Below are 14,252 nucleotides of genomic sequence, written 5' to 3' on the forward strand. Positions count from 1 at the left end.
AGGAGAAAAGACAAGGACCACCCCTTGCTTTCTGACCTGGGTAGATGATGGTGCCATTTATTGAAAGGCCAATATGAGATTATGAGATATGGTCTCTAAATTTAAGTTTTTCCCATCACATCAGATCAACTGCTCCTCGTGGATCCTGAAACCAGCTTTAAAAACAAACCAGTTATGAGAGCATGCTCTTCCAAGAAATCAACACAAGTTCACAGTTGATACAACATTGCTTTTATTGGGGATTCAAGGGACATATGACAAAGTCTCATAAAATGTCAACAAAGTCACATCTTGTGCTTGGCTACTCTTTAAAAAACCCTGTTTATTTATGAACTCACTTAATGAGAACTGTGTGAGATGCAGCCAATAATCATCATTTTGAAAACAGGACAACCTGAGCTAAAAGGAGGTCTAAGTCTGACAATGCCAGATTTTTACATGGAAATTTACAACAGTCAAATATTCAGGTACTTTCAAACGTCTAAATGTTTATCCTTAAGTAGATTTAGCTTAACTGACTCCTTCAAGACAGAATTGTATATTGAACCCCTGTGTTATCCAGCTGACCACTTTATTAATCATTACTAAATGCCAACTAAATGCAAAGGAGCTGGTAAAGAAGAGTGAGATTTCCTCAATTCTAGCTTTTTAGGGCTGAAGTATTCTTGAGTTTGTTACATGGATAAGTGAGGATTAAAATAGCAAATAACCATTGATATTTTCAAAAACATAAGGACTATTGAAACAGTCATGTATAAATATTCATGCAGAAGCACTTACAAATACATACTGTGCATAAAATTGGGTAAGAAAAGGCTCATTAGAAGATCCGATTTGTTTAGTTGAGCTAAGAATTTCAAATAACTTAAGAATGTCATTGAAGACATTATACACATAACCTGAGCGATTATGTGTTCTCTGGGGATGGATTATTGACAGTTTATGCATCAAAAGATGTTAGTTCATAACGGGCTATTTTTCACATTGAGGTGGGAAGCCAAAGAGGTGAAAAACTGAAACAATCTACTAGGTGCAATGATCATCCAGAAACAATGCTTTCTTTGATCAAATTCAAATTTGTCCTTCATTTAGGCAGGGTGGAGTAGTTCAAGAGCCTCTGAAAGGAGACTGGACAGCCTGGTTTCTGGACCTAGCTCAGCCACACTCAAATGTGTGATCTTCCGTAAGTCGCTGTAACTTTGATTTGTCATCTGTAGAAAAGCACATTGCAACAGATGACCTTTAAGTGCCCCCCTCTTTTTTTAATTCTCAAGAATTTGAGATTTCATGCAGAACACAGTGAACAATTTCCTCAACGTCTGGCAAAAAAAAAAAAAAGCAGCAACAACATAAAAACGCCTAAAATGCTGATAAACTCTATTACCCAATTCTTTCAATTTTCTATCATGAAAATTCTTTCCATGATTTTAGCAGAAAACAGAAAAGATTGAAGGGATAACTGAATGACCTATTTGTTTACCGTAAAAAACTATTGAGGAATATTGAAGTGGTAATACTGCAACATTGATCGCAATATTGTGATTTAGTGCTTTTAGATCAGGAGCTTTATGATCACAGTTCTGAATGTGAACTCTGTATATGGTAGTTTGGCAAGTTACTTGACCTCATTAAACCTTATCTTTAAAACAGGGATAATAATACCGATTTTGCAGGGTTGTTCTGAATTGCAGGCTTAGGTGGGTTCCTATGTAAAATGCTTAACATAGAGTAAGAACTCAGTGAATACCAATTACTATTAAGTTAACAGAAAAATCATAAGTTCTCACATTACCACCAATCATTCTCACTTGCTTTAATGGCAAAGAGATACGATGATAATTCTAGGTGACACCCAGGGTGGGAGAGGGGAAGCGTGTGTGTGGAGTCCCTAATATATATATATATATATATATATATATATATATATATATATATGCACTGAATGTCAACTAGACATGTATATTCATAATTCCTTAAATTCATCACATAGATTCGTTCCTCCATGGCTGTGCTCACAATATTCCATTCATTTAAAGGACTCTATTTAAAAAATAAATAAATAAAAATAAAGGACTCTATTTTCTCTTTCCTTTCCATTTATCTGAATCTTTAATATCCCTTTTTTAAAAATAGGCTCCACACCCAACATTGGGCTTAAACTCACAACCCTGAGATTAAGAGTCACATGCTCCAACTAAGCCAGCCAGGTGCCCCTAAATCTTTAACACTCTGTAAGATTCATTTTGTATTTTCCTCCTTTGCGAACTTCCTTCCCTAAATTGACTGGTTTTGCCCAGATGATGGTGAACTCCTCTGAGTTCTTTGTTTATATCTTTTGGTGTGATCTTGACATCTACAGACCTGATTTGTTACTATCCTTTCAAAAGTTTACCTATTTCTGTCGAACTAGATTTACACTCTTTAGAGGCAGTGACCATGTCTTACAGAACCTATCTTGTTTGATTAAAAGAATGGTTCATTGGTTGGTGTCAGGTAGGATAATGTGGTATCTCTTGGCTGCCTTATGAGTTTCCACCATTATTTTAGCTTTTGGATTGTCTCTCATTGCCTGTTATTTCAAATGTACTTTACATTCCCTTGGGTCACTCTTCAGATTAAACCACATGTGGTTAAAAAACGGATCTACTTACAGCATTAATTTCACTCCTTGAAACATGAACACATTTGTGCGATTTTCTATTTTAAAAATCAGTGCATTAAGAAGCATATTCATACTGGGGATATATTTGAGAAATGAATGTCACATTGAATTAAAATACAAACAGAGGAATACACACGAGGAAGGGAAAGTCCTTGGCTCCTGAGAAATCTAGATGTCACCATGAAGTTTTTTTCTGTTTCTTGAAAAGATTGCCTGGTGTTCTGGGAGTTCTATTGCCTGAAATCGCACCATTTAGGGGGGCTGCTTAGCAGGAGAGGTGTCTTCAGGTGATCGCTTCCTTTGTTTCAACTTCATAGTTGGCTTGAGCGTCCACCAGTGCAGCTGTGGCCAGTGCCATTTTTGTTCTTTCACTGGGGAGACCTTCCTGAGGAGGGGGGCTATGGGACCAGCTGAAAGGAACATCGACACAACTACAAAAATAACAGAACATGTCACAGAAAGTTATCACATTGACTATTCGATAGAAATAAGCAAACGTAAGGGTACTTTGGGGGCCATGCTATTTCTAAGCACATGTGAAATGCTGCATCACCACGAAGATGTAGCGCTCTCTCACTGTTCACGTCGCTCGAGGATCAGCCAAGCAACAGCACTGCTTGAGTGTGTGAGCACCCCGCGCTAATCAGTCTGGGGAGAAAACGCTCCGTAAGAAAAGCTTCAGGTTTATCCAACAGGCAACTTACTGAAATACGACACGTAGGAAAACCACAAAAGAACACAGGACATTAAGGACAAATTCAAAGAAATCTAAAGACTAAAGGCAAAATAAAAGGACTATGGATACAGAAGTGCTTAGCAACGCAGAGGCAAATGAAGTCACTGGGATTGTTAGGAGTTAATGTCAGTTCCTCGCATTTGTCTTTGTATTTCTAGTGCCTGGTTCAGAGCATGACACATTTTGCCCAGTGGAAGACAGAAGGAAAGGAAAAACAAAAGGGAGGGAGAAAGGAAGGAAGGAAGGAAGGAAGGAAGGAAGGAAGGAAGGAAGGAAGGAAGGTGGGAAGGGAGGGAGGGAGGGAAGACAGAATGGAGGTGGAGGGAGGGAGAGAAAGGAGAGAGAATAGAAAGGTTTCTGAAATGTGCAAGTGGTAGAGGGACACAGTGTGCAAAGAGAAAAAGCAGGGTGCCAGCTCATTCAAAGACTTGGAAGCCAGGAAGAACGGGCTTGCCTAATTCAAGGAGAGATCATACATTCAGAGTGGCTTTAGAAAATAGGGCAGGGCAATTTTCAGGAGGTTTTGAACATGCTAAGATTTAATTTCGGAAGCGTGGTGTGTGAATGTGACTATTGTGGGTTTTGAAGAGAATATTAATATGATTCAGACGAATCAAATGGAAAGGGAAATGTAAAACTCAAAGGCATCAACCCAATGGGGTAAAACAAAACCACGCTGCAAGAAATTAAATGAAGGCAGAAGGACTAAAGAATATGGTCTTAAAATAGAAAGGCAGGTGCTTGTCTGGGTTTCTTCTGTGTTAATGCTGAAGGACATGGGCTTAGAAGTCAGATCAAGAATTTTCTTCTCCCACTGTGTAGCTTTTTTCATTCTTCAGCTGTTCCTCCTTTCTGTCACTGCCCTTCCTGAAAATGAACTTCAGCCTTTACTGTTTTAGCAGCAAGGCAAAATATGTTAGTAAATAAAGCACCTGGAGGTGGAATCAAATATAACTTTAGAAGACAACTGTTGGTACAAATGGACTCCGGATTGAAGGATCTTGGAGTTGTTCTTCTATTTCTATACTTTAGAGTAGCTTCGAAGATTCTTAAAGCTGTAAAAACATTTAGAGACCAACTAATCCAACCCACTCATTTTGCAGATAAGGGTATTTGGGAAGAGCTGTATTAATGTTTCTTTTATTCTACAAAAGTTGTTATGAATGAAATATACTTTGCAGGTGAATTTTAATTTAACTAAAGCCTTTATTGTCAGCCTCTTCATTATGCCAGCACAATGAAGTTGCATAATGAGTTAGGCACAGCGAGAGGGATGTGCTACCCCATATCACTGATATACTGCCACAGATCTGCCCTAAACACTTTGGATACACTGAAGATGCGTCTCTAAACAGCAGGTATAATGTTTGTCTTCTAAAACCTAATAAATAACTCAGTGTTACGTATTGTTAACAGGTATTTTTCTGTTCTGACCAAGCCTGAGACAATGGATCCTGGATGAGAAACTAAAAATGTATCTCACAGATTTTACAACTCGGTATTTTGTGAACATGGTTTGGGACAGTGGGGTGCTAAGCTCTTGATGCACGTGTGTAAGACTCATTTGTGAATAAATTAAAATGTTACTGGAGTAAGGAAGGACGGTTCGCACAATATTTTGGTGACTCCTTTGGGTAGTGTACTAATGGAAAGTCCTTGCATACATGAGCAAATGAAAAGTAAAGCAATGCATTGCTTTGGTGTTGCATAGATACAGCCCATGTAAAATTCCCCCTTTATAAAATGGGCCCCATCATTAAAATGAATTTTGAGGAATAAATAGTATAAAAATATGAGCCACTGTATTTTGGTGTCTATTATGAGTCAAACGTTTAACAAATCAGCCTTCTTTGGGGCCTCTGCCTACTTAATTGGAATGAGTAATATCTTGCATCATCTCAACATGAGCATGAGCTCCCTTGGAATCTTTTTTGTCTCCCAAACATATAAGCATAAATTGGGACCCTTGCGTAGCCTTGCTCAGGGTCCCTCTGTGATCTGACGGTAATGATTCTCCAAATTTGCATCAAGAGCATCTCCACCTACTGAGCATATAGCAAGTGCCACGCACCAGGCTGACCAATCAACTCACTGTTGCACTGCCTGGGTTTTTCCTTAATAGCTAGATCTTCGGGGGCCAGCTCCTTGGTGGGGAGGGGGTCTTCAGTCCAACGGAACACCATGTCAAGACACCAAAAGGGAAGCTGATGTTAGTGCACAAATGACTTAAGGCAGAGCTTCAGTTATTCATCATGCGCCATGCAAAATGGAGGAAAAATGGGAAAGAAGTTGTTTACTACTGTTATGATTTTGGTCACTTTGATTAAATTAAAATTATCTCTGCCTAAAGTCATTTCCCTGGCATTTTATCTCATCCCAGTAACGGAAATGGATTTCTTGTGAATAAGATTTACTATTCTAATATTCTCCATTACTTCACAATTTGTCCAAAGTCTGGATAAAGACTAAATCAGTAAAGAGTAGGCAATATTTTACAACTAAATCAAGTGTCCACAAATGATAACCCTCTTAGAGATCATTACTTTCCAACATCTAGGTCACACACATTCATTCATTCTTACATGAAAACACAGACCGTAGAGCCCTTGTATTCTAATATTAATTGGCGAGGAATTTTTTTAAAAGCCGATTTTAAGAACATTCTACTCAGGAGCCATTTCAAATGATGAGAAATGCCCATGAAAAAAAAAATCTCAAGTAGGCAACATGTAAAGCAACACACAACTATATGCACATTAGTATAATTACACATTGCAAATTATATCGGATGCATCTAATATCTAATTTTTTGAAAGCTGATTCCACTTGAGATTTCAATAACAGCATCAACATTTTGCAGGTGGCTCCTTCTGTATAGTATCCAGAGGGAATTATTCCTCTAATGTGCTTACAACCCTCAAGTAAAAGCCGAAGCTATTTCTGAAAGGACCAATGAACAATGAAACTGGGAGTATTACCTTGATACATAAAGCAAGGGAGGGGGACGATTCCACCAAATATAATATTCAGCATGGTTATTTATTCTATGCCTTCTGTGCCTTGCATCCTTATTTGCTTCAAGCAAGATGAAGTAAACTTAAACAGAAGTCTCATTAGAAAATGTGGAGGAGGCTTTATATATATATATATATATATATATATATATATATATATATATATATTCTGCGGCAATGATATGAAAAGCAAAGGGGTTGGCAATGTTTTTAGAACACCTGATAAAAGAGAAATGTGCAACTGATGGAGGATTACACCTTTGACTGGAAACAGAGAGCCCTACATTAAATTCTGCTCTTACAGAACCCATGATTAATTTGTCCTAAAGAGGATGCCATATCAAAGCTCCATTTTGAGGAACAGGCTTTTGTCCTTATCTTTCTGTATGAATCAATCAATTATCAAATAGCCAAATATGTATTTGCGATCTTGGAGAATGGAGCATATTATTCAAGTGGATTGGATCCATTTTCTTGATTCCTCCTTAAAGATCTTTCTGCTAATTAGTCAGGGTTACTATCGAATTATTTAATTATCTGCACTTTTGTGCAATGAAATATGTTGTCATATCACATACTTTATCATGCTGCTGTGTTCACACTTAATGATGCTTCTATAGTTAGCAGTTTCCTTTGTTCTGCTCAGTAAGTGGTTTTAGAAAGGGGGTGGGCCAGGAAGGAGGAGCCTTGGGGTTTGTAAAATAAAATCATACATTCCTGGTGCACATGCAAAACTTTATGCATTTACATGAATCTCTTTTTAGAAATTAAGTTGCAATTCCATTTGGAATAAGCTTAGAGGCACATGTCGAGGACTTCGAAGGCAGCCAGAACCGTATTACTATACCCTGGACAAGTCTCCAATGCATTTCCACTGCAGTGCAATGAGAAAGCGATTTAATTTTTTTTTTAATCAGCAAGGAATGTCTTTAACAAGGAAGAAGTAAATTATGATAATTACTCTGAATGGTCGGATCCTTGAGCATTACTAATTAGCATTTATTGCCTGGATTATAGAACAATACATGTGAAACCGAACTGCGATTGCTCTTTTACGTTGAAGAACTGAAAAAGGCAATGGAGCAAAAACAAGCCGTATCATCAGGACTATAAGTCTGGTAGTTTCCATCTCCTTGAGGCCGGACGGAATTCCTCACTTTTGAAATACACAAATGTGGCCCCTCGATATTTCTGGCCCATTCATTTTTTGTGTCGGGCACATATTTACATATGATATCATAGTCATGAAAGACAAAATGAGACGAGAAGCATTTTGGCTATGATGTCATTAGGGGACAGTTTTACCCATTGTGAGAGTTTAACAATAAAGAGCACAAAACTCGCCATTTCAGAAAACATACATTTTTCCGTAGAAATTTTGGCTAAAATAATGAAACAAAGAACTCATTAGTGAATAAAATTTTACATTCACCTCCCCACTTTATCTTAAGGGGACAAGAGTTGCAAATAATTGAGAAGAAGCGATTGGTGTGTGGCATGAGCATGAGAGCTTTTTTTTTTTTTTTTGCATGAGGAATTTGTAATAAAATAGATTCTGAAATTAGAAATAAATGAGATATTAATCAACGGAGTAACATCAGTCATGTAAATAAATGCCACTCAAATAATTTGGCGACTGAAATTGCCAAATAACCCGGTAGGTAGGAGAGAAAGAGGAAAATTAACCATCCATCACCCCCCCCACACCCGAGTCTCACGGGTGCCTCCACACCCCACTACAGCGAAGGAAGAGAAAAGGACATGGTAAATATAAAGCAGTGCTAAATACAGTCTCTAGTCTTCCCAATACCTTCCATAGATCCCCTCCCCTGATCCTTTTTAGTTTGAAAGAATAAGTTTGACTAAATCTGTGAGGAGATTAAACAGGCTGGTGATAAAAATTAATTCTGCTGAATGAGCAAATGCATTTGGATGGCAGAGATGCAAATAAGATAATACTTTTCTTTTCCTTTGACATACCGAGCGGATTTGTTTAGAATGTTAAATTTGATTTTATTAGAATATATTAGCAGTGTTTTAATTAATACCAATCAAACATTTTCTTTCCCTGGGGCTTGATGTGTTCCTAACGCTTTCTAAATCATCTGTTATTTCTCCATCAAAAACCACCCCCACCACTACCAAATTACCAAAGCCTTTTGTTACATTCTTCATCATTTCACTGTATTCGACAGAAAACTGTTTACCTAAAGGTGTCTTGCCCATAAAATTAGCTCCCAGGTGCTGGATTTAAAATGAGTACTGTTCATTAGTACAGTCAATTTTTTTTTAAAAGGTAGAATTAGAGACTCAAAAATAAACATCTTCTGTGTTTTTCTTTTGGGGAAAAATGTTGCAAAAGGAGTTTTGGCTGGTTCGTATTACTTGGCTTTCTTCTCAGTAGAGCTTCCTAGAGCTGTTAAATTTCCAACTGCATTGGTTTTAAGCTGGCACTTCTTTGGAAACAGAGGCAAAAAAAAAAAAGGAATTAAAAAAAAAGGAGGAGGGGGAAATCTAGTTAAAAATATGGTGAACCAGTATGCCCTGTGAACTGAATTGCAACTGTGTGTTCCAAGGAGGTGCTGCATTGCATTGCACTCATTATCCATTCCTTTTCTCTCAAGCTTCCTGTCCTTCTGTGTCCGAAAGCTCCAGTTCACGTCTTTTTCTTTTCTTCCCGCAACGCAAACCGCCCCCCCCAATTCTCCGCCTTATTTTTTTTTTTTTTATCTGCCAAGCTGGATTTGCACTTTTAAAGATCAGTATCAATAATGCCCTGCTTGTTTCGGTTGCGCTCCCCCTTTAAAAGACAGCTCTCTCTAATTGATGCGTCTGGGCTAGTCTAGACTGGTAGTGATTGAACCAACCACCAATTATGTTATTCATTTCACTGAACTTCGCTGATGGGCTCGGTGAGGAAGAAGGGGTGTTGAGAAACCTGCCCTTACACTGGAGCAGTCCCCTGCTGAAATACAAAATCCTGTGTATCGTTGTGCACTCCTAAATGCCTGTGTGATCAGTTGTGATAGCAACCTCAGGGCATGAGCAATCCACTTGAAAACATGTAAAAAAAAAAAAAAAGAGTGCCTTGGAATACAAACTGTATCACTTGTATTAAATTACTATCCTGTTACCCTTTAAAATCACAGAAGAATTATATCCAGCATATTTTTATTGGCCCATGCATACATTTTCATAGAATTAACTGCAGATATATTTTGACTTAGGAAAGCACCAAATGTTTTGCAAATATTTGCTATGAATCATGTGGTAATATATATCCATAAGTTAAATGGATCCCTTTCCATAAATTCCGAATACCTATGCATACACGTCCGCTAAGATGGGGAAAAATCATTAATCCATTGTACAGAAACCAAAGGATGACTTGAAAATCAAGTAACTCTTTTCTCTGAAGCCTATTCAGGCCACCAAAGACTGGAAAGTAATATTTAAATAGTACAACTACACAAGAGGTCTCAACAAAAGACATGGTGCAATTGTTGCACGGTTCATTTTCTCGATTCAGTTTTCTGATACAAAATGGTTTCTTGACTACGATTTGGAGTCAATGATTGAAATTGCAATAAACACTTAAAAAAACACACACAGGAAAAGAACAGTTTCCTTAACCTTCCACTACACGTATAAAATGAGGTTACAGCCAATATAGTCTTTAAAAGAAGAAAGCATTTGAAGTCAGGGCTGAGTTAGGTATTTTCCAAAAATAGAAGATAAATGTTGGCCCAAGAATAGTGAAACTGTTTAAATAAAATTGTATATTGGAATCTCTCACAACAAAGGAAAGGTAAGTTACTGTTTCTCTTCTTCAGCTAGGACATAGATCTGAATCACTAAAATCATTCTGCCACGAAAAGTTACGTTTTCAGAAAACTGCAAACTACGTAAACAATTATCCTAAGAGAAGATCATTTTAAATGCACATTTTGGTGTTATCAATAACTTTGTTGGATTGAATGTAAATCCTGATAATTTTTTCCAATCTTTAAATGAAGAATAATGGGCAATGATTACTCCCCAAAGATACAACAATTGCATGTATGTGTGCTGTGGTTATTTCTCTGCATTTATATATCTAGAAAATATATTTCCAATCCCTATTACATTTAAACTCACGGTGCATAACGTTTTAAAATAGATGCCCAGCCAGGAGGCTCTATCACTCCTCTTATTTTTTAAAATCTTGCAAAGTAATACAAATGTGGTCTTTATGAATACTGTAAATTTCATCCTCCGTGTAGAACAGCAAGGGTAGTATTTTTAGCCTGTTAACATTTTAGCCCAAACTCTTGGTCTGCCCCATCTGTGTCTGCGTGTTCACCATCTAGCCATATATGATACATACATGTGAGTCCCGAATGTGTAACATGTCCACATGCCCATTTTAATTGGGCACAATTTTAAGATTAACTGTTGAGTTTAAAAGTTGGAGGCACGGGGCATGCTGGGACTTCAGTTGATATGTTCTGAGGTCAAGCACCAGGTACTGAGCTGTTCTTGTTACGCTCGGATAGTACTGCGTGTTGCTCTCAAGAAATAGACCATGGTAGAGGAGTTCCACAAGCCTCAGGCTCCAATAATACACACACACACACACACACACACACACACACACACACACCAGCCAACACGCTCTTATAACAGAATATATACCTACTTTAACAGAAATCCAGGAGCTGCCACTTTCTGGTCACCTGACCCCTTCCTAACAATGAAAACCTCAGAGGTGCACTCAATCACTTCAGACAAACTTTCTTTTCTTTTGTTTTTGCTTTAAAGGAAAAAGTCCCACCAAATTTCCAGGATGCAAAGGCACGACTCGCAGCTCCCAAGAGCCTAACCCGTGGATTTAAACGGTAAACATCACAAGTTAGGGTCTCAGGGATTGAGAGGAGCGCAACAAATTGTTCTTTCTTGAGACAAAGCAAAGCAAAACAAGAATGACAGGCAATTTCTGTTCCAGGTTCATGACTAAAAGGTAACAAACAGGTGGCAGGGTACCCCCTCACTCTGGAAGCTTCCTTAGGTCACAACATTTAGGTTCCATGTATATATCATATATTCAGACACACACACACGCAGGATCCGTGGACATATATACATACCTGAACACACAATCGTGAGTCTATCAGAGAAAACTCTTTGAAGCTTTGGGCAACACAGTTTTACTAAAATGAAAAACAATATGCATAGACCCAGAAATGCCCACGGTTTTGTTTGTTTGCTTGTTTCTTTTTTTATAAACCATGGTCTAACTAACATAAGGATTAAATGCCCTTTCAAAGCTTTAACTTAACAACTAGCACAGCTGACCGTATGGAAAATAGGAGGCATCTCTTTCCCCCTGGGCAAGGCATGCCGCATGCAAAATCAGAGAAATCAGGCTTTCAGAAGCAGAAGACCAAGAAGTAGGGGCTGGAGGCCATGAAAGTATAAATGCGAATAGCGTTTTAGACTCACCCATGGAAGCGGAGCAGGGCTGCAGGCTCCCGTAACACCATTCCGAGCAAGGGGGGGAATGTGAGCTCGCAGTGCGCTAGCCTGGGCGAGGTGTTTCAATAGAGGACCGACAGCGGGGCGGGGAGGGGAGGCGGGGGCAGGAAGCGTTACACCAAATCTAGAGACTGTAACTCTGTAGTTTATGCTTTGACGAGGGAGGGAAAAAAAAAAAAGGCAATTTGGGGGAGGCGCAGGGAGGGGCTGGGGCTGATCGAATTTGGAAAATATTCAGTTAAAAAATTTTTTTAATTCTTTTCTTTTCTTTCTTCTTCTTCTTCTTTTTTTTTTTTTTTTTCTTTTTTTTTTTTTTTTTTTTTTTAGGAACAAGAAACCTCCCCAGAGCTGCTTTAAAAAATTTCTTCCTTCTTTCTTCAGCGTGCACTTTGCCAGTCAGTCCTGCAAACGGGGCCTCCTCTGCATCAGCTGCTTGGCTGAAGCCAAGGCCAAATCACGCAGAGCCAGCACCAGGCTGTCATTTGGGAGGCGAGGTGGGAAGGGGTGGGTGCAGGCTGGGGAGAGCCGTCTCCCCTGCCCCATTCCCGCCGCCGAACCTTGGGGAGCCTTTTGCCAATATTTCAGAGGAATCAGAAGCCTAATTCCCCTCCATCTTCGCAGAAGCTACCGGTTCTGTACCTGAGAGAGAGAGTCGCTGCCCCCCCCCCCCCAACCCCAGTCTGCCTGGGAGCCGAGCTGTTCTGCGCCAGGGGCTCCTGTGCCGCCTCCAAAATGGGAAGAGAAGGGAGGGGAAGTGGGTGGGTAGATGACTCCTTTAAAATTTTTCTTTCCCCTTTTCCTCTCCTCTTTCCTTCTTCTTTTTTTCTTCTTTTTCTTTCTTTCCTCTTTCTTTTTCTATCCTTCTTCCTTCCTTCCTTCCTTCCTTCCTTCTTTTTTTCTTCTTTTATTCCAGCCTCAGCAAGGTAGATGGCTGGCAAGTCAGAGAATGACAAAGCAGCCCCCGCAAGGAAGGCACTGGAGGGGCCTCCAGCACTTAGTAAAAATGCTAAATATTTGGTATATATTTCCACAGGCAACTAAAACCCATTAAAGCTCCAGGCTCTTCCCCCCCTCCCCCCCTTTCCAAAATAGAATCACACCAGCAAGACAGCTAAATTATGCCTCCTTTACCTCCGCACAGGATCTATTCAGCATCCCCACCCCCCCTCCCCATCTTCAAGACAACTTTTTTTTTTTTTTCTCACCTCTGTAAGGCTCTCCTCGGGCTCGATCGTCCAGTTCAGTTCAGGGTTTCTCCTTTCTCTCTCACTTTCCTTTTCCTCCCAGAAAAGCTAGTCCGTCATCAACCTACCTTGCTTCTCTCCCTGTCTCAACCTCCCTCTCTCTCCCTTTTCCTTTTCCTATTAAAAATAATAATAATAATGGCCCTTTCGACATAGCAGCATGAAGTGGCTGCCTTTGAGAAAGCACATTTAATCTTTGCTGGCTCCCCTAGGCTACGGTGAAGAAGGAGAAGGCAAGAAAAAAAAAAGGGAGAGAGAGAGAGAGAGAGAAAAAAAAAAAAAGATTGTAAGGGAGGCTGCTGACGGGCAGCAAGCATCAGGCACAAATCAGCGACAAGTTGAATTTTCCTAGACCACACTGCCCCCTTTCTTCTCGGCTCTCTCCCTGGGCTCCTGGAAAGCCCGAGTGTCTGGTTACAGGAGGCAACGGGTCTCCTTTTGCCAACCATGGTGCAGATTCCTCGCATGCCTGCTTAAATCTCTGGCAGAGTAAGGAATCAATATCCCCCTCTAATCACCTTTAGCTCCTCTACGGCTTCCCTGCTTTTCTGAGAATCCACTTGGCTCTCCCCGCCGCTCCCCCGCCCCGCCAGGCTCCTCCATACAAAGCTTGCGGTCCTGTCATTTCTCACTTCCTTCCATATCTTGGAGACAAGCCTCCCTTCTAATATCCTCGCGCGCTCGCTCCCTCTCTCTCCGTTGTAGTGTCTCATCCCTGACTCGCAGCCCCGGATGCACTAAGGCATCTCCCTGACTACTAATGAGGCCAAAAATACACCAGCAGGTCAGGGGGAAGGCCAGACATTGTATTATACAAATACAGAAAAATCCTCAGCCTGCTAGACCCAGAGATCAGGTGTTTTCTAGAAAGGGGGAAAGAAAAAAAAAAGGAGAAGGAAGGAGTGAAGAAGAGAGACCACAGTGCAGTTCTCTGCCTAATTGTTCTGCATCCCTCCGGCATTTAAAACACCTAGGCGTGTTGGACTACAGGTGCTGGTGCATTTTGTGAATCTTCGGTGGGTTTTCTTTATGGCCAGAAAGTCAGCAGCGCCCAAAGTCTTCTTTGAAATCGGCATTTAGGG

At 39.8% G+C, this 14,252-nt stretch overlaps 1 long non-coding RNA gene across 2 annotated transcripts; it reads right to left on the minus strand.

The window, feature by feature from the left end:
• Window positions 1-208: 208 nt before the first annotated feature.
• On the minus strand, window positions 209-13,648 carry LOC129497231 (uncharacterized). 2 transcript variants are annotated; one of them, XR_008661905.1, is made up of 2 exons: window positions 13,132-13,648; window positions 209-3,310 (listed from the first exon to the last, which is right to left on the minus strand). It is a non-coding gene; the product is annotated as an uncharacterized LOC129497231 (long non-coding RNA). The 2 variants fall into 2 exon arrangements; XR_008661904.1 differs by lacking the exon at window positions 13,132-13,648 and adding an exon at window positions 11,894-12,784.
• Between the last annotated feature and the right edge of the window lie 604 nt (window positions 13,649-14,252).

The sequence above is a fragment of the Nyctereutes procyonoides genome, unplaced genomic scaffold (assembly GCF_905146905.1).
Source record: "Nyctereutes procyonoides isolate TBG_1078 unplaced genomic scaffold, NYPRO_anot_genome, whole genome shotgun sequence".
Lineage (NCBI taxonomy): Eukaryota > Metazoa > Chordata > Mammalia > Carnivora > Canidae > Nyctereutes > Nyctereutes procyonoides.